At 44.1% G+C, this 24,435-nt stretch overlaps 1 protein-coding gene and 1 long non-coding RNA gene across 10 annotated transcripts in view; one reads left to right on the top strand and one right to left on the bottom strand.

Moving 5' to 3' along the window:
* KLHL13 (kelch like family member 13) overlaps positions 1–9,979 on the bottom strand; it is a 120,763-nt gene extending 110,784 nt beyond the window's left edge. For 4 of the 9 annotated variants that reach the window (XM_074962765.1, XM_074962777.1, XM_074962767.1 and 1 more), the window contains exon 1: positions 9,830–9,973. The gene's annotated coding sequence lies outside the window, so the exon portion shown is untranslated. Of the gene's footprint in view, positions 1–9,829 lie in introns of all 9 variants that reach the window. The other 5 variants (XM_074962769.1, XM_074962778.1, XM_074962773.1 and 2 more) reach the window with 3 other exon arrangements.
* Positions 9,980–11,087: 1,108 nt separating this feature from the next.
* On the top strand, positions 11,088–23,227 carry LOC141993669 (uncharacterized). The gene is made up of 4 exons (XR_012640927.1): positions 11,088–11,562; positions 12,662–12,744; positions 20,821–20,949; positions 21,889–23,227. It is a non-coding gene; the product is annotated as an uncharacterized LOC141993669 (long non-coding RNA).
* The last annotated feature ends 1,208 nt before the right edge of the window (positions 23,228–24,435 follow it).

The raw sequence follows: 24,435 nt of genomic DNA, 5'->3' as shown, positions 1-24,435 counted from the left end.
ACAGTACAACTTCAGAGTAGTAAGCAGATTTTGCAAACTAAAGATGAAAAGGTGCAATTTTCAAAAGTAGTTAAGTGATTTAGGAGTACTAAGTCCCATTGACTTTCAGTGGGATTTGTGCTCCTAAACCACTAAGACACTTTTGAAGGTTGCACACAAACTCAATTCTCTCAATTGCTGTAGATGGGGCAAGCCTTTTAGGAATAGCATTTAACCCCTGAAGGCGAAGTTATTTAAACACCATGTATCAGTTTTGTAACACTGCAGAAAGTGTTTTTCAAATCATTCCAACATCTGTGTACTAATGCAAATTTCCAATACCTATCTTTCTCCAACTGAATATTTCCTGGAATACAAAAAAAAAAAAAAGTATTCTAGCTTCTATCCCCATGAATGTTGGTACTTAGTGTCAACAACCCGAAATTCCATTCTTATTTTTTCCCCAGATTCAGTCCTTCACTAGGTGTACATGCAGTATCCCATACATCATAAAAAGAAAAATCATTCCTCGAGATATCTGCTTCCAGTGCCGGTGAAACTAAAATGGAAGTGTTAATTTAAATATAAATTAAGAGATTGGAGGTCTATGACTATAGTAGAAGAATCCTACTTCCACATCTGTATATATAGGAAAAGTATGTACAAGGAACGCAGTGTGCATACCTATTGTAGAAAAAAATTTCTATTTCACGGTGAGATTTTCTTACATACTTTACACATACTGTAAGGCCCAAAAGTTGAGAATATCACAGCACCAACAGCAACATAAACAGAATAGTCAAAGCCCGTTTATAAAAGTTTGCCACTTAGTTCCATAAGTCTGTCAAGAGTACAGTATGCCTTCAAAAGTGCTAGTTCTACTGACTCAATAAACCAGGAAGAAATTGTCATGTATAAAATGTCAATAAATTCCAGAAAAAGATAAGAACACCATGCTCATGCTAGCTGAATTAAACACCTGTATAAGCATATTTTTCATTTCCTCATCTAAAAATGCCCACTAGCTCCTTCATGTAAATTTCTTATAAGAACTGTGGAGGATTACAAAAATTGCTTTAGCAGCCAACAAATTAACCCTTGTGCAATGCATTAGATGTTTTGAGTATTCCTAACATACACTAACTTAACAAGCATGTTGGGAATTATTAACTTTCAACATCATCCCTCAGTGCTATGTAAAAAGATAACAGTACACCTGTATTAATGTAACTGGCCAACAAATTGAGTAGTTAGAATGCAGCATCAACTATTTCATTGTGCCTTCATTACTCTCTTTCTAAAATAAATGTATGTGGTCATAACTTCACACCCGTCTCGCTGCACTTATGCCAGCATCCAGGACTACCTCTGTGATACAGAGCTCCGCTTCGTCAGTCCCAGAAGTCCAGGTTAATTTTGACAGAACAAAACTCAGGGAAGAAAGGAAAAAAAAAAGATACCACCACAGACTCGTAAGCTATTATTCACTGTAGATGTTATTTAAAGACCTCCAGGGTATAGCATTTCCATCAGAGTTAACTACGGACTCCTGCAGTTATTTAAGCCTGATCTCCACTCTGAGTGGAAAAGTGGAACCTCCTTCTTAGCCCTGAGGGAAAGTCAGTTTACTCGCTGCAAGAGTGGGACAGTCTTGTCCCACCATTCTACACATTTCAGGCATTTCTAATGCACACCTTTCCGTGGTATCTAGGCTGCAGATACAAAGTCTTCATGAACTGATACGGATACAAAGTTAAAATCACTGAATTCACACATGGTGAGCTCTGATTTTCTCTAGTTCTTGCTTCAGTTGCTGCTACTTAAAACATTCTTCTCCTCTCCCATTTTTCTGAATGGGTACAAGACATGGTCAAGGATAGGGGCCCAGGCAAAAACAGATGCATCCTGGAGGTGAATGCCGGCCTGGCTGTGAGGCACCTATCAAGGAAGGGGAAGAGCATATTTGGATACAGACTGACTAACCTAGTGAGGAGGGCTTTAAACTAGGTTTGAAGGGGGCAGGTGACCAAAGTCCGCAAGTAAGTCAAAGGCATGGAGACCTGGGAAAAGGGTTGGAATTAGGGGGAGCATTCGCTGTTATAGCAGGGATAAAGGAAAGACAAGACAGAACTGGGAGGCGGGGGGGGAAATCAAATCAGTATCTTAGATGTCTGTATATTGATGCAAGAAGTATGGGGAATAAGCAGAAAGAACTCAAAATGCTAGTAAATAAACACAACTATGACATAATTGGTATCACAGAGACTTGGTAGGATAATACACATGACTGGAATATTTGGTACAGAAGGGTACAGCTTGCTCAGGAAGGACAGGCACGGAAAAAAGCGAGGAGTTGGTTGCCTTATATATTAAAAAAGTGTATACACTTGGACTGAGGTTTACATGGAAATAGGAGACAGACTTGTTGAAAGTCTCTAGGTAAGCATAAAAGGGGTAAAAAACAAGGGTGATGTCATGGTAGGGTCTACTACAGATAGAGTGACCAGATGTCCCAATTTTATAGGGACAGTCCCGATTTTGGGGGCTTTTTCTTATATAGGCACTTATTACCCCCCACCCCCATCCCGATTTTTCGCACTTGCCCTCTGGTCACCCTAACTACAGGCCACCTAAGCAGGAAGAAGAGGTGGATGAGGTTTTTTTTAAAAAAAAAAACTAACAATCATCCAAAGCACAGGACTTGGTGGTGATGAGGGAATTCAACTACTCAGACATCTGTTGGGAAAACAACACAGCAGAGCACAGATTATCCAGTAAGTTCTTGGAATGTATTGGAGACAATATTTTATTTCAGAAGGTGGAGAAAGCTACTAGGGGAGAGGCTGTTCTAGATTTGATTTTGACAAACAGCGAGGAACTGGTTGAGAAGCCTGAGCCCCACCATGCGGGGCTGAAGCTGAAGACCAAGAGCTTCAGCCCAGGGCAGCGGGGCTCAGGTTACAAGCTCCCTGCCTGGGGCTGAAGCCCTTGGGCTCTGCCCCCCCCCCCAGGGTGGTGGGGCTTGGGCTTTGGCCCCTCCACTGAGGGCAATGGGGCTCAGGCAGGCTCAAGCTTTGGTCCCCACTCTTGGGGTTGTGTAGTAATTTGTTGTCAGAAAGGGGTTGTGGTGCAATGAAGTTTGAGAACCCCTGATTTAAGTCATAGCAGCTTGGCTTGCTGGTCTGTGAAAGTTACATATTACTCTTTCCCCTCCACCTCCCACCATTCAGAAAATCCCATCCACTTTTCCCCAATTCTTGTAAAGCCAATTTGCAGCTGGTCAAATGGAGAAGCATTCACCAAACTTTAACTTTTCATTTTTCTGTCAGATCATCAAGTCCTAGCCTTGGAATGTAATCTTTAAATTGTGTACACTGGTAAAATTGGTTTTAGTGTCAGTTCATTTTTCACACCAAGAATACGGAAAGAACAAAATACTCTGTTAATTTTGACTCTTCACCCCTTTTCCCAAAAAGGCTAGGTATCTTTAAAGTTCCAACTTTCCCCATAAAGCCCAAAACTGAACAATTTCAGCTTATGCAATTCCAATCCAGTCTCCCCTACAAGTCTCAACTTTTCATCAAAGATTTTCACAACTAGAGCATACACCAATAATTGCTGCATAATTCACAAAGAAGAACTTAAAACAAAAGCCACAAGAAATCATATGACTGTACTGTGTCATTAGTGTCTACAACAAAGCACTGCTGTTTCCGAGAAAGGAAATAAAATGTTCTGTTTCCTACAGCTGAGTTTAAACTAAACTACAGCTGAGCTTATAGCAAAAAAGCTTAAGCTCTAAAAACATAACTCAACTGCTATACTCCCTCCAGAGACCTCGTGCACACGATCTGCTTTTTTAAAAGGCGTAAGCTTCTCTAAATGGGCAGGGAGGCTGCAGATGTGCTTAGATCACAACCTATCATGCTGACTAATATTATCTCATGGTTTCCTTGTACTTCCCCAATCTGTATTCATCTGTTGTCTCGGGTCTTCTACTTCGATTGTAAGTTCTTTGGGGTAGAACTGCCTCTGTTCATAGAGTGCCTAACGCAGTGGGGCCTTGGTCCATGACTAGGGCTCCTAGGAACTAAGATAATACAAATAATAAATAACCATAGGGTAGGACATTTCAACACCTTGAAATGGGCATGGAAAGCCTTATCTGAGATGCCATTCCACCTTGTTTTCAGCAGATGTAGGAAAATCAATTTGGACCATAGCACAGATCTAAATTTTGGTCCATCTTGCAAACTTCTCCCACTGAAATTCAAATGTGACCTTCCCACCACCCCAAACACACTCCTACTTAGTTACAGGGCAGTTACTTCCTCTCTATGGTTCCCCAATAAGCCCATCTATGTAAAGCTCTTTGAAAGTCAGTAGAGCCCTTTTGTCACTGCCAATATCAAGTCTCACACACTGGAGTAAATAGCCTCAGGATACATGAAATCTGAATTCAGCTACAAGTCCAACTTCAGGAAGGTATTTTAAGCTATGTCTTCACTGGAAGAAATAGGTGTGGTTTTACATCAATGTACCTCAATGCAATGTCCTAGATGAGACAAGGTACAGGTAGTTTTTAAACCTAGCTGTAGCTAGTCATGGTCAAATCTACATACCCCAGTTGACATGCACCTTGAATAACTACATATATGTAAAAGCTGTTGTGCCTTCTCTCCACTAAGATGTTCTATCAAAATAGCTATCTTGATGTGTAAACTAATTGACAGCTCTAATCGCAGTTAACTCACATGATTAACAAAAAAATTAACTGTGATTAAAAAAATTAATTGTGATTAATCACACTGTTAAACAATAGAATACCAACTGAAATTTATTAAATATTTTTGTATGTTTTTCTACATTTTCAAATATATTGATTTCTATTACAACATATAATACAAAGTGTACAGTGCTCACTTTATATTTTTATTATAAATATTTGCACTGTAAAAATAAAGAAATTGTATTTTTCAATTCACCTCATACAAGTACTGTAGTGCAATCTCTATCATGAAAGTGTAACTTACAAACGTAAATTTTTTTTTTCCTACATGAATGCATGCAAAAAAAATGCAAAACTTTAGAGCCTACACGTCCACTCAGTCCTACTTCTTGTTCAGCCAATCGCTAAGACAAACAAGTTTGTTTACATTTACGGGAGATACTGCTGACTACTACTTATTTACGACAGATTTCAAAGTAGCAGCCGTGTTGGTCTGTATTCGCAAAAAGAAAAGGAGTACTTGTGGCACCTTAGAGACTAACCAATTTATTTGAGCGTAAGCTTTCGTGAGCTACAGCTCACTTCATCGGATGCATAAAAGTGGTTACGCATCCGATGAAGTGAGCTGTAGCTCACGAAAGCTTACGCTCAAATAAATTGGTTAGTCTCTAAGGTGCCACAAGTACTCCTTTTCTTTTTGCTTATTTACAATGTCACCTGAAAGTGAGAACAGGCGTTTGCATGGCACTTTTGTAGCCGGCGTTGCAAGCTATTTACATGCCAGATACGCTAAACATTCATAGGCCCCTTCATGCTTCAGCCACCATTCCAGAGGAAATGCTTCCATGCTGATGATGCTCTCGTTAAAAAATAATGCATTAATTAAATTTGTGACTGAACTCCTTGGGAAGAATTCTATGTCTCCAGCTCTGTTTTACCCACATTCTGCCATATATTTCATGTTATAGCAGTCTCGAATGATGATCCAGCACATGTTCGTTTTAAGAACACTTTCACAGCAGACTTGACAAAACGCAAAGAAAGTACAAATGTGAGATTTTAAGGATAGATACAGCACTCGACCCAAGGTTTAAGAATCTGAAGTGCCTTCCAAAATCTGACAGGAATGGGTTGTGGAGCATGCTTTCAGATATCTTAAAAGAGCAACACTCCAATGTATTACTACAGAACCTGAACAACCAAAAAAGAAAACCTTCTGCTGGTGGCATCTGACTCAGGTGACACTGTAAACAAGACATGGGCAGCATTATCTCCTGCTAATTGTAAGCAGACTTGTTTGTCTGAGGGACTGGCTGAACAAGAAGTAGGACTGAGTGGACTTGTAGGTTCTAAAGTTCTACATTGTTTTATTTTTGAATGCAGTTATTTTTTGTACATAATTCTACATTTGTAAGTTCAACTTTCATTATGAAGAGATTGTACTACAGTACCTGTATGAGGTGAATTGAAATACAATTTCTTTTGTTTTTTACAGTGCAAATATTTGTAATAAAAAATGAAGTGAGCACTGTACACTTTGTATTGTGTTGTAATTGAAATCAATTTGAAGACGTAGAAAACATCCAAAAATATTTAACAAAATGATATTCTAATATTTAACAATGTGAATAGTAGCACAATTAATTTATTTAATTGTTTGACAGAGCTAGTGTAAACACCTTTTCTCAGTGAAGAGATAACCCATGAAGAGATAGAAGCATACTTAGCAGAGACACTCAAATCTTCTGAGATTTATCCATACTCCATCTTTCAGATGTAGTAATCCTTTGTCACAAATACTAGAATAAAAACATTCAGTGATAAAAACATCTGCAACCAGTCTTCCACCAGTACAGCACAGTGAGATAATTTTTAAAAATTCTCAAGATGAGATGCCGTCGTGAGGTAGAAGAGGGCTCATTGACCACATCTGTTCAATCCTTGGTACCTCTGCTGAGACTCATGAGGATGTCAGACATGGTGATGAGAGATTAGGTGGACACCTATTCAGTGGATCCTAGACTGAGGGAGCCCAACTGAGTCAATTCCCCTAAGCTATTGAAGTGCCGTGAAAAAATTATGTAATATTACTACTGACACACATTGATACTTAAAACTTAACGACATCACCTCTTTTATATAGCTAGTTCTTAAAACAAAACTTCTAGTTTCTTAGTTTGTTTATAGAACACGTGAACAATATGGCTGTCCCACACAGAGGTTCAAATCTATACAACCTTTGATGTAACATAACAGGGACTTTTAGCTCAGCTAGCAGAGGCTCATGCTTTTAGAACCAGAGGTCCTGGGTTTGACCTCCACTACCTAATACCTCCTAGGGGTTTTGTGTTACATTTAGGGCTAGTCTACACTAGAAGCACTACAGTGGTGGCGTAGCGCATCTGGAGAAGACTCTCCAGCAGACAGCGCTGTCCACACCAGCACTTAGGTCGGTGGCTTATTCACACCCCTGAGCAAAATATGTTATGCTGACTTAGGTGACTTAGACGGGTGTACAAGCGCTCAGAAAGATAAAGCAGAGAATCTTAGATTTTGCAAATGGGATACCATCAACTTAAATCACTTTTTTACCTTTTTTTTTCACCTGCTATTGTAACAAGCAACATCTCTGGTTACTACTATTTAAAGAGATTATGGGAAAATTACTTTTACTTTGTACATGCAACAGCACTCCCTGTATAACCAATATCATTGTTGCTACAATGTAGTCACTCATTCCTACAGAGGAGATCATAGAATCATAGAATATCAGGGTTGGAAGGGACCCCAGAAGGTCATCTAGTCCAACCCCCTGCTCGAAGCAGGACCAATTCCCAGTTAAATCATCCCAGCCAGGGCTTTGTCAAGCCTGACCTTAAAAACCTCTAAGGAAGGAGATTCTACCACCTCCCTAGGTAACGCATTCCAGTGTTTCACCACCCTCTTAGTGAAAAAGTTTTTCCTAATATCCAATCTAAACCTCCCCCGTTCGCCACGACTTCCCCCGTTCGCCACGAGTTTTCAAAGATAATGGCCAAGGGCTCTGCAATCACAGCCGCCAATTCCTTCAGCACTCTCGGATGTAACTCGTCCGGCCCCATGGACTTGTGCACGTCCAGCTTTTCTAAATAGTCCCTAACCACCTCTATCTCCACAGAGGGCTGGCCATCTCTTCCCCATTCTGTGATGCCCAGCGCAGCAGTCTGGGAGCTGACCTTGTTCGTGAAAACAGAGGCAAAAAAAGCATTGAGTACATTAGCTTTTTCCACATCCTCTGTCACTAGGTTGCCTCCCTCATTCAGTAAGGGGCCCACACTTTCCTTGGCTTTCTTCTTGTTGCCAACATACCTGAAGAAACCCTTCTTGTTACTCTTGACATCTCTTGCTAGCTGCAGCTCCAGGTGCGATTTGGCCCTCCCGATATCTTTCCTACATGCCCGAGCAATATTTTTATACTCTTCCCTGGTCATATGTCCCTGGTCATATGTCAGATCTCCAGTGGCTGCTCTTTGCACCCACTTTTTGAGGGTACAGGGTTTCAAATTCATGGATCTTTCTGCACGATTGGGGCCTTAGTCACTACTATTTTTCCTTTTGATTAGAGAACTGTAGGGGAAACTTTTTTAAATAAGTAAATGTAAAAGCAAAACTGGCTGGAACTCCAGGAAAAACCAGTGGGCTTATTATTGGAAAGTGGGCTCAACCTGACAGCGTCCCTGTAAGTGTTCTTGCTTTGAATGCACAGCAGCGTGCTAATTTGTGCTAGAGATCCACTGCAGTTTGCTGAATTTTGCATATTAGGGAATAAAAGAACAAACTTTTTTTTGTAAAGACAGTTATTTTGAAATGTGTGGAATAGTCTTAATTATCACCCAAACTTAATGTGCTAAAATATTCTGTAGTACATTTTAGTAATATTAAACAGGATTACAGAACTGGCTTTGCTATGAAATCTCTGTTGGGAAATGGGGAGAGTTCCTCAAGGTTTCTGATGAGGATTACCAAATGTATAGACTAACAAAGTGAGAATTACTGAGGCTTCTCTGTAACAGTCTGTACAATATTTAGACATAGATCACACCTCTAGATTACTTGAAGCACGATAGTTCTGATAGGTTTCAGAGTAGCAGCCGTGTTAGTCTGTATTTGCAAAAAGAAAAGGAGAACTTGTGGCACCTTAGAAACTAACCAATTTATTTGAGCATAAGTTCTCGTGAGTTAGAGTTCACTGAATGCATCCGATGAAGTGAGCTGTAGCTCACGAAAGCTTATGCTCAAATAAATTGGTTAGTCTCTAAGGTGCCACTAGTCCTCCTTTTCTTTTTGCGAATACTTCGGACGCGGACTGCAGCAGCTCAGAAAGCCGGTATCAATATCTTGCTAGCACTCAGCATGCTTACTCTAAAAACAAATCCCTCTCCTTTACCATGCAAACAAGGCAAACTGCATGCATGTGTGCGCCTGTGAAGTTGTGCAAAGGACCCGTGCTAAGAGCTCGGCGGGTTCCACAAGTTAGCACGGCACATTTTCATAAAGCCATCAGCAGCCCCGAAAAGCGCCCAGGGAGGAAGAGAGCGGGGCCTAACTGCGGAGCGGTGCGGGAGAGCGGCCAAGTCAAGCCCTGCCGCGGGCACCTCTTGCCCTCCACGCCCCCCGCAGCCCAGCTCCCCGCGCCCAGCACCCGGGACCGGAGAGCAGCACGGGGGCGACGGGGGGGGCCCTGAAGTGTCTGTTGGGGGGGCAGCATGGCACTTCTTCCAAGGGGGGAAGGGGAGAGGGACCCTGAGCAGAGGGAGGAGGGAGAGACACAGTGACCCCCCCCGCCCACAGTCACCCCCTCCCGGTGACGACCCCCCATGCACCCCCTCTACTCCCCCCGCGCGCTCAAACTGTACCCCGCTAGTCCCCCCTCCCCTCTGCACTCCCCCACGCATACAATGACCCCCCCCACTATCTCCCCGCGCGCACAGCGACCCCCCCATTTCCCCCCTCAGGCACCCCCTCTTCTCCCCACCCCCGCGCGCGCGCAGCGGCCCTGCCCCCCCCGCTCCCGCTCCCCGCGGGCGGGGCACGCAGCGCCCCCAAGCCCGGCGAGGGGCGCCCGCTCCCCCCGGCACCAACCCGCTGGACGCCGACGCCCCGGAGCTGCGCCGCCGGAGAGAAGCAGGCGCCGGTCGGCTCAGTCCCGGCCCCGGCCTCGGGCGGCGGTGGCTCAGCCCCGGAGCCCGCAGCCCCCCCGCGGCTCCGGAGCTTTTCAAAAGTCCCGAGTCCGGACTGGGAGGCTCCCCCCCGCCCGGACCCGCTCGCCCCGCCCCCCGCCGACGGCGCGCCGACAAGATGGCGGCCGCGCGCGCTATTGCGCCTGCGCGCGGCGCCGGCATTCAGTTGCGGGCAAGGCGGGAGGGGGCGCGAGAGATGCTAGGATGGAGCGAGCCTGGGCCGGGGGCCCTGGGCTGGAGCTCGGGGGGGGGGAGGGGCGAGCCTGAGCCGGGGGCCCTGGGCTGGAGCTCGGGGGGGGGGGAGGGGCGAGCCTGAGCCGGGGGCCCTGGGCTGGAGCTCGGGGGGGGGGGCGAGCCTGAGCCGGGGGCCCTGGGCTGGAGCTCGGGGGGGGGGGGGGCGAGCCTGAGCCGGGGGCCCTGGGCTGGAGCTCGGGGGGGGGGGGGCGAGCCTGAGCCGGGGGCCCTGGGCTGGAGCTCTGGGTGAGCCTGAGCCGGGGGCCCTGGGCTGGAGCTCCGGGGGGGGGGGCGAGCCTGAGCCGGGGGCCCTGGGCTGGAGCTCCGGGGGGGGGGGGCGAGCCTGAGCCGGGGGCCCTGGGCTGGAGCTCCGGGGGGGGGGGGCGAGCCTGAGCCGGGGGCCCTGGGCTGGAGCTCCGGTGGGGGGGGGGGCGAGCCTGAGCCGGGGGCCCTGGGCTGGAGCTCCGGGGGGGGGGGGCGAGCCTGAGCCGGGGGCCCTGGGCTGGAGCTCCGGGGGGGGGGGGCGGCGAGCCTGAGCCGGGGGCCCTGGGCTGGAGCTCCGGGGGGGGGGGCGAGCCTGAGCCTGAGCCGGGGGCCCTGGGCTGGAGCTCGAGGGGGGGGGGGGCGAGCCTGAGCCGGGGGCTCTGGAAGGGGCGGGCAGGGGCAATTCCCCACTTGTTTGGCCAACCCTAAATATCCAAAAGCCATGTATTCTCCGGCCGCCCTTAGGCACTCATGCGTGGTGAGACAATGGGTGCAGCGCTGGGGTTGGCCAGGCAGAGGGGTCACACTTGCGACTCCCTCCTCCCCGGTCATGCTGGTACCAACATCTCTGTCCCCTCATGGTGGGACTCCCAAGACTTGGGGCTATGGGGGGGCACCCGCTCCCCAGAGCGTTGGTACCGCTGGTCCCCAGCTCAGTCACAGACTCCATGGGATGACTCACATAGGCCTTGGTAGACTAGGGAAACCCGTGCTGGTGTCACCATGTTGAGGTAATCGCCCTTGATCACTCTGGGCCTCAGAGTTCACCTTGTAACGGGACAGGGATACGGACTCATCCTGTCTGGGAGTCACTCGCTTCCTCACATGAGGGCTGTATAAGGAGGAAGAGGGACGTAGGGTCATGCATGTGGCCTAACTGCGCCCTGGATTTTCATCTGCCCTACCGTCTGCATCAGCAGATCTGCTTGTTGCAGCACCTAGTGCCCAAGTAATATCCAGGGGCAGCAGGGCCAAGCCACGTGAGGTACCAAGAGTTGGGAAATGAAATCGCTCCGTGACACAAAAGGGCCTGCTACGATGCACATTCTACAAGGAGTACCACAACCTCAACCTGTGGCAACCCTCCTCAGGCCTCTCACTGTCTTGTCTTTTCTCTCTCTCATGTTACTTCTAACTGTAAGTCTTGATCCTGCAGCAAGTTCTTTGTGGCCATGTGGCAGGCTTTATAGTGCAAGCTAGTCAGTGCAAACATTTGTATTTTACTGTCCTGTAAAGTGCCATGCATACCTGTGATGCTTTACAAGAAAGCATGTGTTTATACGATGCCTGTTATAATGAGGCCAGGATCCTCAATAAGGCTCTTCTGCAATACACAAACCAGTAAATTATAAGATGTGATATTTTCAGCATGTGCTGGAATCCACACTAGTACTATATTCACACCCTAATATACTCCTGCTTTCTGAGCTACCCCTTTTAATTGCCAGTATACCGGATTATTAATCTGAAAAGATAACAGCTGAGGTAGTCTGTATGTCCCTTATCTAGTTTAATGCTAATATTTTCCCCACCAATTCAGCTGTCATAATGGCTACAAAATTGGACATTTTGTTTCATGTCTTAACTCCAACCTCAGGGATGCAAAAGACTGCTCATTCACTCTACCTGCTTTTCCACCTTTAGACTCATCAGTGTATTTTCAGCAAAGGAGACTCTATTTACCATATGGACATGATTCTCTGTGGCTCTGTAGCTTTTGTAGTCCTTTACCGCAGTGCTAAGTGAATACAGAGCACAAAACACGACCTAATCAGAATGGTAATGGATTACATGCTATGCACTGGTATTATTGACTATGCAAAGGGCTGGAGAGAGAACCAGGTCCATTCAATGATGTTCCCAATATAACAGTATTTACTATTTAAATACTTAGTCAAGAAAACAAAATTAAAGCATAGCTACCACCCCAGGCCCTAAGCAATACGTGATGTAAACTGAACCTGGTTTAATTTAACAGATTTAAGTCATAAACTACAATATTACTTGTTACAAAGCGCAACAAGAAGCTTTGTTAAATGAGAAGCTACACTTTATTAAAGCTCAGATACCTATAATTATGTTTAGGGTTCATTAAGAACACTACAATTTAAATTGCTGATCTCACAAGCACTGACGCGGCTACAGACAGTGGGAGTACTCAGATGTTTAAAGTTAAGCATATGAATAAGTGCCTACAAGATCAGGATCTTAAAGCTCCCTGTTCTGTGTTGAATAGATGGACACATTCGTGGCATAGTAACAACTGAACTAAAGGAAGACCATTCTAAAGGAAGAAATCAGCTGCTTATTTGTCAACAGGTAAAAACCGAAAAAAATATTTTCTGATAAAAGGTTACTAATTTTAAGTATTTCTGATCCTAGAAACACTTCCTCCACCCCCACCACCCGCCTACAACAAATTTCAGTTATAGCCCACTTTATTGCATCCATCCATACACATACTCCTTACACTGTATTAGCAATGTTACTGACTAATAGAGCATCAATTTGTATCCAGACTTAGACTTTCCCAAAAGAACATTTTAAGAAGATGGGAAATCTTATTTTTGTATGTGATACTTTAAGTCAACTTTGCTGCTTCATCCTCCCTTTCGCTATGTTTTTCTCCCTCTCTGTCTTTTTCCACTTAGGGAAAAAATTATCAAAAAAATTTTTTTTGTTATTCAAATGGCAAACAGCATGGCAATGCTTCCAACAAATGTCAATGCAAACAGCTAACTGCTGTACTCAGTTTCAAATATGCATCCTACTACAATAGCTCTTTTAACATCAGTCCCATCAATGGTTCTTTTACTAAAATGTCCATACAGCATGATTCAGAATGAACAGAGCTTTGGTTTGATGGCAATGAAAGTTTTGGCTGTTGTGTGACTCATTAACTGATCACATTCTCAATCACAGAGCACAAGTTCAAATGGTCAGCTAAAATAATAGGTTAATTGCTGTCTTCAGAGGAAGACCTTATTGTTCTAGTTGACCAATTGGTATAATACCTTCTGTAAAAAATTACTTTCACTGGTAGAAAACTATTTTCATCTCACTAAACTCTGTGTTCAACTGGCTAGACAATGCCGCCTTGCACGCTTATATGCCTTTGTTCCCCTGTGACAGATGATATTCCTTCTTCACATATCACTGTTGGTCAGCTTCGAGAATGTGGAATATAATTTAATTATTTTTTAATCCTGTTGCTCAAATACCTGAAAAGGCTTTTTCTTGTTGAAGCACAAAACTGGTATTATAGGCATAGGCATGATGCTGCCTAGACACTTGCTCGGGGGAGCAGGGGCACAAGGTGCATCCCTTACCTCCTTGGCATATCCATAATGCCAGTAGCAGTGTAGGGTGGGGGAGAACCTTCCACAGGGCTGCTGTTACCCTTTCTGCGCAGGTGAGTAGAGATGGGCAAGAAGAGGACAGAGCCTCTCCCCCGATGCACCCACCAATACAGCTGAGCTAGAGTGGAGAGGGAAGGAATCTGTGCCAGGTACAGGGCTGGTGCAGATAATTTCCCCTTGGTGTAAGGGGACACTAGGAATGCTCAATGAGGCAAAAATCTGGTTCTGCACCGCCCTTTACTCAGGGCTTTTAGCAAAGCCACAGTCTAGCTCAGTGGTCCCCAAATTATGGGGCATGCCCCCTAGAGTGTCATGGAGAAATGTCCGGGGGACGGGAGCCAGAGCCAGTCCCCACGGGGAGCAGGGAGGGAGCACCTCCCAACTCTGCTCCCAGCCACACTCCACTCTACCCCCAGTCCAGCTCTGATCCCAGTCGCAGCATGTCATAAATATAAAGGGAAGGGTAAACCCCTTTAAAATCCCTCCTGGCCAGAGGAAATCTCCTTTCACCTGTAAAGGGTTAAGAAGCTAAAGGTAACCTCGCTGGCACCTGACCAAAATGACCAATGAGGAGACAAGATACTTTCAAAAGCTGGGAGGAGGGAGAGAAACAAAGGGTATGTGGGTCTGTCTACATTCTGTCTTTGCCAGAGATAGACCAGGAATGAAGCCTTAGAACTTTTAGTAAGTAATCTAGCTAGGTATGTGTTAGATTATGATTTCTTTAAATGGCTGAGAAAAGAAATGTGCTGAATAGAATAACTATATCTGTCTGTGTATCTTTTTTGTAACTTAAGGTTTTTGCCTAGAGGGGTTCTCTATGTTTTGAATCTAATTATCCTGTAAGGTATCTACCATCCTGACTTTACAGGGGGGATTTTTTTTATTATTTCTATTTACTTCTATTTCTATTAAAAGTCTTTTTGTAAGAAAACTGAATGCTTTTTCATTGTTCTCAGATCCAAGGGTTTGGGTCTGTGGTCACCTATGCAAATTGGTGAGGCTTTTTATCCAACATTTCCCTGGAAAGGGGGGGGTGCAAGTGTTGGGAGGATTGTTCATTGTTCTTAAGATCCAAGGGTCTGGGTCTGTAGTCACCTAGGCAAATTGGTGAGGCTTTTTACCAAACCTTGTCCAGGAAGTGGGGTGCAAGGTTTTTGGGAAGTATTTTGGGGGGAAAGACGTGTCCAAACAGCTCTTCCCCAGTAACCAGTATTTGTTTGGTGGTGGTAGCGGCCAATCCAAGGACAAAAGGGTGGAATATTTTGTACCTTGGGGAAGTTTTGACCTGAGCTGGTAAAGATAAGCTTAGGAGGTTTTTCATGCAGGTCCCCACATCTGTACCCTAGAGTTCAGAGTGGGGGAGGGACCTTGACACAGCACCATTCCGCCCCTTACCCAGCTCCCACCCCATCCAAAGCTCTCTCTGGCCCCAGCCCAGCTCTGCCCTGCTTCCCTCTGCACCCCCAGGCCAGTTCCACCTCTAGCCCCAGCTCCTCCTCCATCCCCAGTTCCAACCCCAGCTTCACCTTCAGCCCAAATTCTTCTGCTGAGCCAACTGTGCCATAATGGGGGGGGGGGGGGGACAGACAGATTCCATTACTGGTAAGTGGGGAGGCATAACAGGAATAGTTTGGGCACCACTGGTAGCTCTTTGTGGACATTTCTTTCCATACAGAAGGTGGTGATGCATGGCCTCTTGTTTTCCCTTGTGCACTAAGAGTACTGGAAACAGAATATTTATCGGTATTAGTAAATCAGCTATCACCATAGTATCTAAGCAGGATAAAAATATTGCTACCTATGACTTTTAAAATCATAAAGCACTGATAAAGAACCAGACCCTGCTTGCCTTATTCAAGCATTCCCATTGATTTCTATGTCCCTGCTCATGTGAATGAGGCAAGTAGAATTTGACCCAAGATGTGGCAAGTTTGCTTCAATACCATCCATTCATGCTTGAGTAGAAGAGCTATTTGTCATTTTCCCGGTGTCATCAGAGCAATACAGAAGAGTAGCTTCATATTCCTGTTCTTCAGAAAGTTAGCTGATAAGTGTGCCTTGTGCTGGCAATCAATAGTTCTTATATCCAAGCAATCTGTCTTTTGGTTTACTCACAATTAAGTATCATACTGAATATAAAATAATTATTGATTACTGCCAGGAAATACATTACCAAATCCAGCTCCAAACAAGAACAGATCGATGGCTCCAAGTGAACCAAATATAGTAAATATCAATGCTTTAGGAGTTTCCCATCCATCAGTTCTGGCTGATCCAATAATGAAGAACCTTAATATGCCCCATACCGCTCATAAACCTGATCATGGGGACAATAAGAGAATATTCATTATGTGCGCTCTGGGCAAAGCTTTAGCAGGAGGTATGAAGTTCCAGACTTCCTGCAGGATACTAAGCAGTGCTTCATCATGATCATCCTAAGAACAATATAGCACATATTAAGCTCACAGACTCTCTCACAGTCAGAGGCAGGAACCCGCTACAGAGAATGAGACAGTGAGTACAGTCAGGCTAGATTGCAGTAGCATCAGTATAGTGTTTACTTGGTAAGTCATTTCTTGTTGAGAGATAAATAAACAGGCTATCCTAAAACCTGCTTTAGTCATCACTGAGCTACTGCAGTATATACATTGCATCAGTAGAATATAATGAGATGCGCATTACAGCAGAATCTGTACGGATACAAATTCCAAGTTATAAGACTATAAATACATTACAGATTCATAGATTCCAAGGCCAGAAAGAACCACTGTGATCATCTAGTCTGACCTCCTGTATACTACAGGCCACGGAACTTCCCCCCAAAATAATTCCTAAAGCAAATCTTTTAGAAATACATCCAATCATGATTTAAAAATTGTCAGTGATTGAGAATCCGCCAAGACCCTTGTTAAGCCATTCCAATGGTTAATTATTCTCACTTAAAAAATTAAACCTTATTTTCAGTCTGAATTTGTCTACCTTCAATTACCAGCCATTAGATCTTGTTATTACTTTGTCTGCTAGATTGAAGAGTCCACTATCAAATTTTTGTTCCCCACATAGGTACTTACAGACTGCGATCAAGTTGCCCATTAACCTTTTTGTTAAACTAAATAGATTCCATTAGTGATTGCCCTAATGCCAAATACAGAGGTAAAATAATCTCTCTCCTTCTACGCAAGATTCCCCTGTTTATGCATCCTTAGATTGCATTAATCTTACAGCTGATCATGGGGACAAAATGAGAATATTTGTTATGCGTGCTCTAAGGGCAAAGCTTTAGCAGAAAGTATGAAGTTCTGCACATCCTGCAGGACACACTAAGCAGTGCCTCATCATGATCGTCCTAAGAGCAATATAGCACATATTAAGCTCACAGATTCGCACCAGTTACAGAGAATTAGCTGATCCCATACTGAGATCTCCTGTTCAGCTGGTGATCCCCCCCACACTCCCCAAATCTTGTTCAGAATCACTGCTTCCCAGGATAGAGTACCCCATCCTGTAAGCATAGCCTATATTCTCTGCTCCTAGATGTATACATTTACATTTAGCAATATTAAAATGCATATTGTTTGCTCGCACCCAGCTTAGCAAGTGAACCAGATTGCTATATATCAGTCACCAGTCCTCTTCACTGTGTGCCACTCCTCCAGTTTTTGTGTCCTCTGCAAACTTTAACAGTGATGATTTTATGTTTTTTTCCAGGTTGCTAATAAAAATGTTAAATATTATAGGGCCAAGAACCGATCCCTGCAGGACCCCATTAGAAATACGCCCCTTCAATGATGATTCCCTGTTCCAAGCCACAAAGGAGAGGGAATATTCTAGAGATAGTCCTAACACACAGGAATTTGTTCAAGAAATAACTATACTTGAGCCACTGAGTAACAGTAATTACAAACAATTGAATTGAATTGAATATCCGAAGGGACAGAATTAGATATACCAAAAAAACCAAACCCCTAAACTTTTAAAAGAAGGATTTTTTTTAAAATGAGGAAGCCAGTCAAAAATTCCCTGAAGTTACAGTAAAATAATTCTCAGAGTAGCAGCCGTGTTAGTCTGTATGCGTAAAAAGAAAAGGAGTACTTGTGGCACCTTAGAGACTAACAAATTTATTTGAGCATAAGCTTTCGTGAGCTACAGCTCACTTCATCGGATGCATGCAGTGGAAAATACAGTGGGGAGATTTATATACATAGAGAACATGAAACAATGCGTGTTACCATACACGCTGTAACGAGAGTGATCACTTGTAAGGTAATTAAAATCCTTAGACTCAGCATGGTGTGAACTGAAGCAACCATAAAAGACTCACCAAAAAGACACACCCCTCTAAACAAGTGTCTTGTTGAATGGTCTCTCTCATGACATCCTACGTGCTTGTTTTCTTCTGTCACCTAATTTTTAAAACTGTAACGTGATAAAAAATCATCCTTGTACCAGCCAATGCAAGGAAAATGCTACTTTCTCCCCGCTCCCACCAGCCCAGGAATATTTTAGTTAGGGATGGCTGGTCATTGAAGCAATGCATCAGATGTTCATATATTGTAACAAAGACAGTAACACAAACCAATAAGACATGTCGATTTGCATTATAACATGTCTGAATATAAAATATCTGTGGGCTAGGCTGTGCAATCTGTACTCATGTTGAATAGCACCTTTCCCCACAAGCGTTTCCACTGAAGTCAGGAAAAATGCTGCTCAATGTAGGTAAAGGCATCACAATCTGGCCCTGTACATGGATATATGGTAGTGGAGATTAATTTCCAAATGGGAGATACTCTTACGTGACAAGTCTATACGCCATCACTGAATACCCTACCTACCAGGGAGCCCCCAAACTGGTGAGCCTTGCAGTTTGTCTATATGTTAGTTTTAGGGGACAAGGCTGGTGGCGTTGTATCCCTGAGGATTTCACTACAGCAGTGCCCAATGCACATCAGTATGCGTAAAACTATTAAGATGTTATTCTTGGGAATACCACTTTGTTAGCTAGTGTCTGAAGGTGCAAGGAATGGCCGTGTCTAAGCTTGCCTCTAAAAATCCTTGCTTGTCTCATTTCTAGATATGAATTTACACTTGAATTTTAAGATTCACAATACTATGAGTTTTGGCTGAAAATCCCAGCTCTCTGTGACACTCCTATCAAAGAGAGAGAATGAATTAGCACAGGGTGAGGGTTGTAAAGCATTGGCCATCGCTGTTGGCACAGTAATTATAAGTGATACACAACACATTAAACACTGAGGTGGAACAGGTCAATCACTTTAGAAGCTCATTACTTAGAACTGATTGCAGCTGCAGTGCCCTGGTGTCTTTTTAAAATATTGTTTTTAAATAATGAGATGTGTGGCACAGTGAAATCCTGTTGATACGGCACATGAAATGCAGAAATACCTGACATTTGCAATTAGAGGTAAAATAGGTAGTATGCCAGAGCCTATTAGATTGCTCTTCAGTTTGTCTGGACCACAGCAATTTTCAAATACGTAACACAGATTTCTAAAATCCCTTTGAGAACTAATAGAAACGGGGGCCGAGAAAGCCCAAGTAGCTGTGCTGCAGCTGTATTAGTTTTTCAGAAGAACTGAGCAGACTTCACAATTATAAGAATTAGCAGAGGCAATGTTGTGTAGCGGGAATGTACTTGGTGTGGCTCAGCTGTGCGGCCTTAGCCATGCTACCATGGCGATACTGCTATTTATATTAGCACTAGCTCAATGAGAAATAGCACAAATACATGTACACAAGCAGGGGAATCACTCCCCTAGCTCAGAGTGTAGATATAACCTTAGAAACAAATCTAATCTCAGTCGTAGGACAGAGAAAGAAAAAGAGAAGCTGTAGGTAACATTTTTTGAATTTCAATGGGAAAAAATAGGAATTCATTTGGAGGGAAATTCCATCCTGTTTTTTGCCCAGCCCTACTGCCTTGAAGGTAGCTACAGACCCACGTTACTCTGTGTTTCCGAACGATTGTCACATGACAGAGCAGCTTTCTGCTAACACCAAATGGAGAACTTTATCAGTGAAAGAGACTCGGTTCTACCCATAGAGCTTGGCCTTCATGGCTCACCTTCTGCTTAGATCCTTCTCCAGACCCTTGCCCAGTGTCCTACCATGGACTTAAATTAACCATTCACATGCAGTGCCCTAGCAGGAACTAAGACATTGGGCCCAGTGCAGCACTGCTCTGCAGACTCCACATGCAGCCCTCCCGCAGCTGTGTTCTCTCTGCCACCTCCACAGGAGCCCAGTGGCAGAGGAGATGTGCTAGGGCAGGGAAGGCAGAGGAGGAAGATGTGGCCAGGACAGTCTTAGGCCCCAGCCATTCTGTAGCTATTGCAACAGGGTACAAGTCAGAGTGACCCTTAGACCTGCTCTAGCCTGCAGAGAGGACCTGAACCCGTCCCCTTCTTGCCCACTTCGGGAAAGCTAGTCCCAGGAGAGGGGCTCTCAGCAGTGTGAAGGATCCTCTTTGACCTAACTCTTAGCTCCATTTCCCCCATAGACCCACACAAGGCTGGATGGAAGGTACCCTCTCATTGTAATATGTGCGCTGAAAGCTGTGACGGGTGGGAGGAAATCCTAGGGGAGGGGTTTTCAGCACAGACTTATGCATGGTGACATCTGAACCCCAGCGTTTATTCTTCTCAGCATAAACCTGTTTATAAGAAAAGCAAAGAAAAATTCACCATGTTAATAACTGTGGGTTGCCCAGCACAAACCGCACTCTACATTTTTGTCTTGTTATTATTGATCTGATGTTAGGGTGACTCATCTTATTTTTTCAAGTCATTTCTATAGCAGTTTGTATTAAAATTTGAATTGAACCTATACAGAGTGCATTCAAACACACTGAATTTCTGTGGCAAACACCTTAGTTGTAGTACCAAAGCTACCATTTTAAGGAATCACTTGCATATTGTACCTTATTTTTCTTTGCCATGTTTGCTATGCAGTGATGCCAGCTTTTGTTGACATTTTATCACAAGTGTCATAATACTTGGTGTTTTTCTTAAAGCCCCAACTCCTGGAATCATGTGATTGTGAAAATCTCTGCTTTCATTAAAAAGAAAAGATCAGTTACTAGCCATCAGGGTTGCAGACAAAAGTTTGAAAATGTGAAACCTAAAGACTCAAAAACCAGAAGGTAAATAAAAAGTCCCACGTTTTTTTAATCTCATGATATTCAAGCCAGTCTCATGATTTGGGGGTAGCAGGTCTGACTCATGATTTTTGGATGTTTGGCGTTGGTAGTACTGTGTATTACTAAATTCAGATGCAATTGCTGTAACTCATGGCTACATAAATTAAACTAGTAAAATCTATAGGGGTGAGCAAGCTGTGGTTTTGGGTGTTGATTTTTACATGACATGATGATCCTGCTGGCAACAGAATTGTTAGACTTGGCTGCAGCTTGTCAAACATGTATCTATCATTATCCATTTTTGTTGTCGTTTTCACACCCCTCTGTGTTCTATGAATGCAAAGGATTGCTGAGCCTGTTTCGACCCACCGCACTTGGTGGTTCACAGCTCACGTTTAAAATAATCAATTGTCCTTTTAGGAGGGAGAAAAATAATTGGGAAATTTCCAATGTTTTTTCATCAAGAAGCCTAGGGTTTAAAAACACAAATTTCTGACTCTGCGAAAATGTTGCGTTGATGTCCCATATTATTGGCAAGGAGGCCTGAAAAGATAAATTACTCCTGTTGCAGCACTGCAACTCCCACACTTTGAGGTTGTTGTTGACTTTCAGAATTCTAGGCAGGTGTTATGGATGCCATTTTCTCTTTATTATGCAGCTCCTGCGGGATGGGGAGGGGGGAATTGCACTTTAACATAGCAAATCTGAATTTTAATTGAATTTTAGCCTGCAGCAAGGTGGAAAGTCATTAAAATCAAATGTTGGTATCTCATTTATGTGCTGCTGTCCCTAACTAATTTTAGCTGAAATAACTGAATATCTTTATACCAAATGGACTGCTCTGTCTCTTTAGTTTGTCTCATTACAAACTGGCAAATGTATATATTTATCTATTGGGTTTACACAGCTCTAAATATGGTGACAGTTTTGTTTTCCTTTCAGATCATCAGCAAATACTCTCCTGAAGATAATGGGAACATGAAAGGTTTTGCTGGCATTTTGGCTCCAAATAATATGACTTTCTCCACCTGCAAGCAATAGGGCCCATTGTTGTGTTGTGATACATTTGAATGGGCCAGTAACATACACTTAGACAAGGTTGCAATGCTCCCTATCTCAGTCTATTCCCCCAATACTCATACTGCCAGAGTGCTTTCGTTTTCTATTCAATTGATGTTTTAATATGATTTACTCTTGGGGCCAATATTGAAGGAACATAGCTCTCCCAGAGGGTTATAAGACAAGCAGAACACTAGAAAAGCAACTTCCCCCTCTTAGAATACTCCAGCAGATGCAATCCACAGCCAGTCCTAAAGCACCAGGTTAATCATGAGAGACTCACAGATCAAGGTGCCCTACAGAGATGAAATATCTATTTAACAACAGGGCCCTGTCTCTCCCCTTCCTCCCTGAGATCCATGGTATTGTCCCCCAAGATCCTCCAGTCCCAAAGGGGAATGTGCTTGGGGAGGACGGGGAGAAGCCTCACCAGGCCATGTGGCCGTATGATGCCAGTCCCCTCTGGTCCTGGGGCACTTGATCAGAAAAGATATTCCATCCCAGGACCCCCATTGAGCCCTCGCTGCTACTTCACTCCCGCTCATACCCATCCTGGTGCTCCTAGCTGCAGCTGTGGTGAGGGGCTGTCTCCAGTGTTGTGTCTCCAGTGGGGCTCAGACTAGAACCAGTTCAAAGGTGCAGGGCCCAATCTGGTTGGCTCCAGTAGAACAGCCAACCCCAAGTGTTCAAAAATCATGAGTCAGGCCCCCAAAACTGATGAAATTGGCTTTAAAATACTGAGTTTTTTTAAATAACAACATTGGGGTTCTTATATATGCCTCCTGGTTTCTGAGCCTCTAGGAGTCACTATTCAAGCTCTTCTCTGCAACCAGGAGGGCCAGAAATTTACCTTTTAAAAAATGAAAGTTGAGTTCACATGACTCCAGGAGCTGGAGCCTTAGAAAAAACACTAGATATCATGAGAGTTGGCAGCACTGCTCTGGCCTTCTGCAGATCCCCTTGGGCTGGGCACAGATCTCTGAGGATTTGCCCCATGTCCAATCAGGGAATATCTCTGTAACACCATCCTCACTGAGATTTCCTCCCTGGGAGCCTCCTCCTGGAATTCCAGTGGGTGTGTCTGCAGAGTAAAGGAAGAATGAGGGAACCATGCATGGAGTGGTCTTCCCACATTTTATTTCTCCCCAGAAAGAAATAAAGACCCCTGTCCACTTCACCCAGTTGAGAGGCGCTGCCCTGTCATTATTATTTATGATAGTAACATCCAAGAACTGCAGCCAGGGATCAGGGCCCCATTGTGCTAGATGCTGTACAGACATGGAATAAAGAAAGTAGTTCCCCCCTGCCCTCTCCCCCCCTCCCCCCCCCCCCGAGAGCTCACAGTCTAGGTGTCAGTCAGACAGGATACAACAGGTGGATAGAATAGGGGGTTGTTTGGGAGGACAGGGTAACCAAAAGACAGAATTTTCCCCGAGATATTAGATCTCTCTCATCAAACTCCTGTAGATCTCATCCTGTATATTTGCATGCCTTCATCTCTCTTCCACCCAGAGCAAATCCTGACTCTTCCCCTATACCATAAAGTGACAGGCAAACAGTGTCTGCACTTTGTTGTGGCTGCTACAGTTTGGAAGGAATTGCCATTAGCAAAGATGGCTCAAACCAATTTCTAGAAGCAAGTCCAGTGGGGTGAAACCTAAATAATGCTGGCTACACCATAACAACATGTGAGCCTGGGCCTTCTTAATACCACCACAAACCAGTGGCAGCTGTAAATATATTTGATTTGTACATGCATTTGTCTGCTCAGTTCATCATCTTTCCACTTTCTAATGTATTTCCTTCCAGGAACTATAAAGATAAAAGTGAAATGTAAGAGAGAGGAAAACATTCTAGGGATGATTGGCCATATTCCCCATTCCCAACATTTTTCATTACCTAGACGCCCCAGAGATTCAGTGAGGCCAGGACGCATCATTCTCTGCGCTTCTCTAGACACCTGTCAGTACACAACAGGAGGAAAGGCTACAGACGTGTTCTGCATTGCACCACATTGAGCTAGCTCACTGTGAAGCCAGTGGTTTGTGGAGACTTCTGCCTCCTTCAGAGCTACCATTTAACCATAACCCAGACTCAGACTGCTATTGCAACAGCAACTGTTATCGCCCTCTAATAAGACTTGGGAGATGGAGCAGTAGTTTATGCTTGATTTCATGTTCACTTCAAGCTCTGTTGTTCTCAGTTATGTGTATAAGGTCAGAATGAGAGAAGGGGTGGATGGGCAGAGGGGCAGAAAAGACTCTATTTTAATTTGAACTCAAGGAAAGTATATAACAATCTTAGTCACATAGAAATGCACATGACTCGGTAAATATGAATGTCTGATCCTTTCCCACCAGTGTCTTGGGTTTGATAAATAATGGTATATACAAACCTGAGAAATCAATTCACTTTTAAATAGTGTCTGTC

This window comes from Natator depressus, chromosome 9 (genome assembly GCF_965152275.1).
Source record: "Natator depressus isolate rNatDep1 chromosome 9, rNatDep2.hap1, whole genome shotgun sequence".
Classification (NCBI taxonomy): Eukaryota; Metazoa; Chordata; order Testudines; family Cheloniidae; genus Natator; species Natator depressus.
The sequence above is the reverse complement of the archived record's forward strand: the minus strand, read 5'-3'. Positions and strand labels throughout refer to the sequence as shown.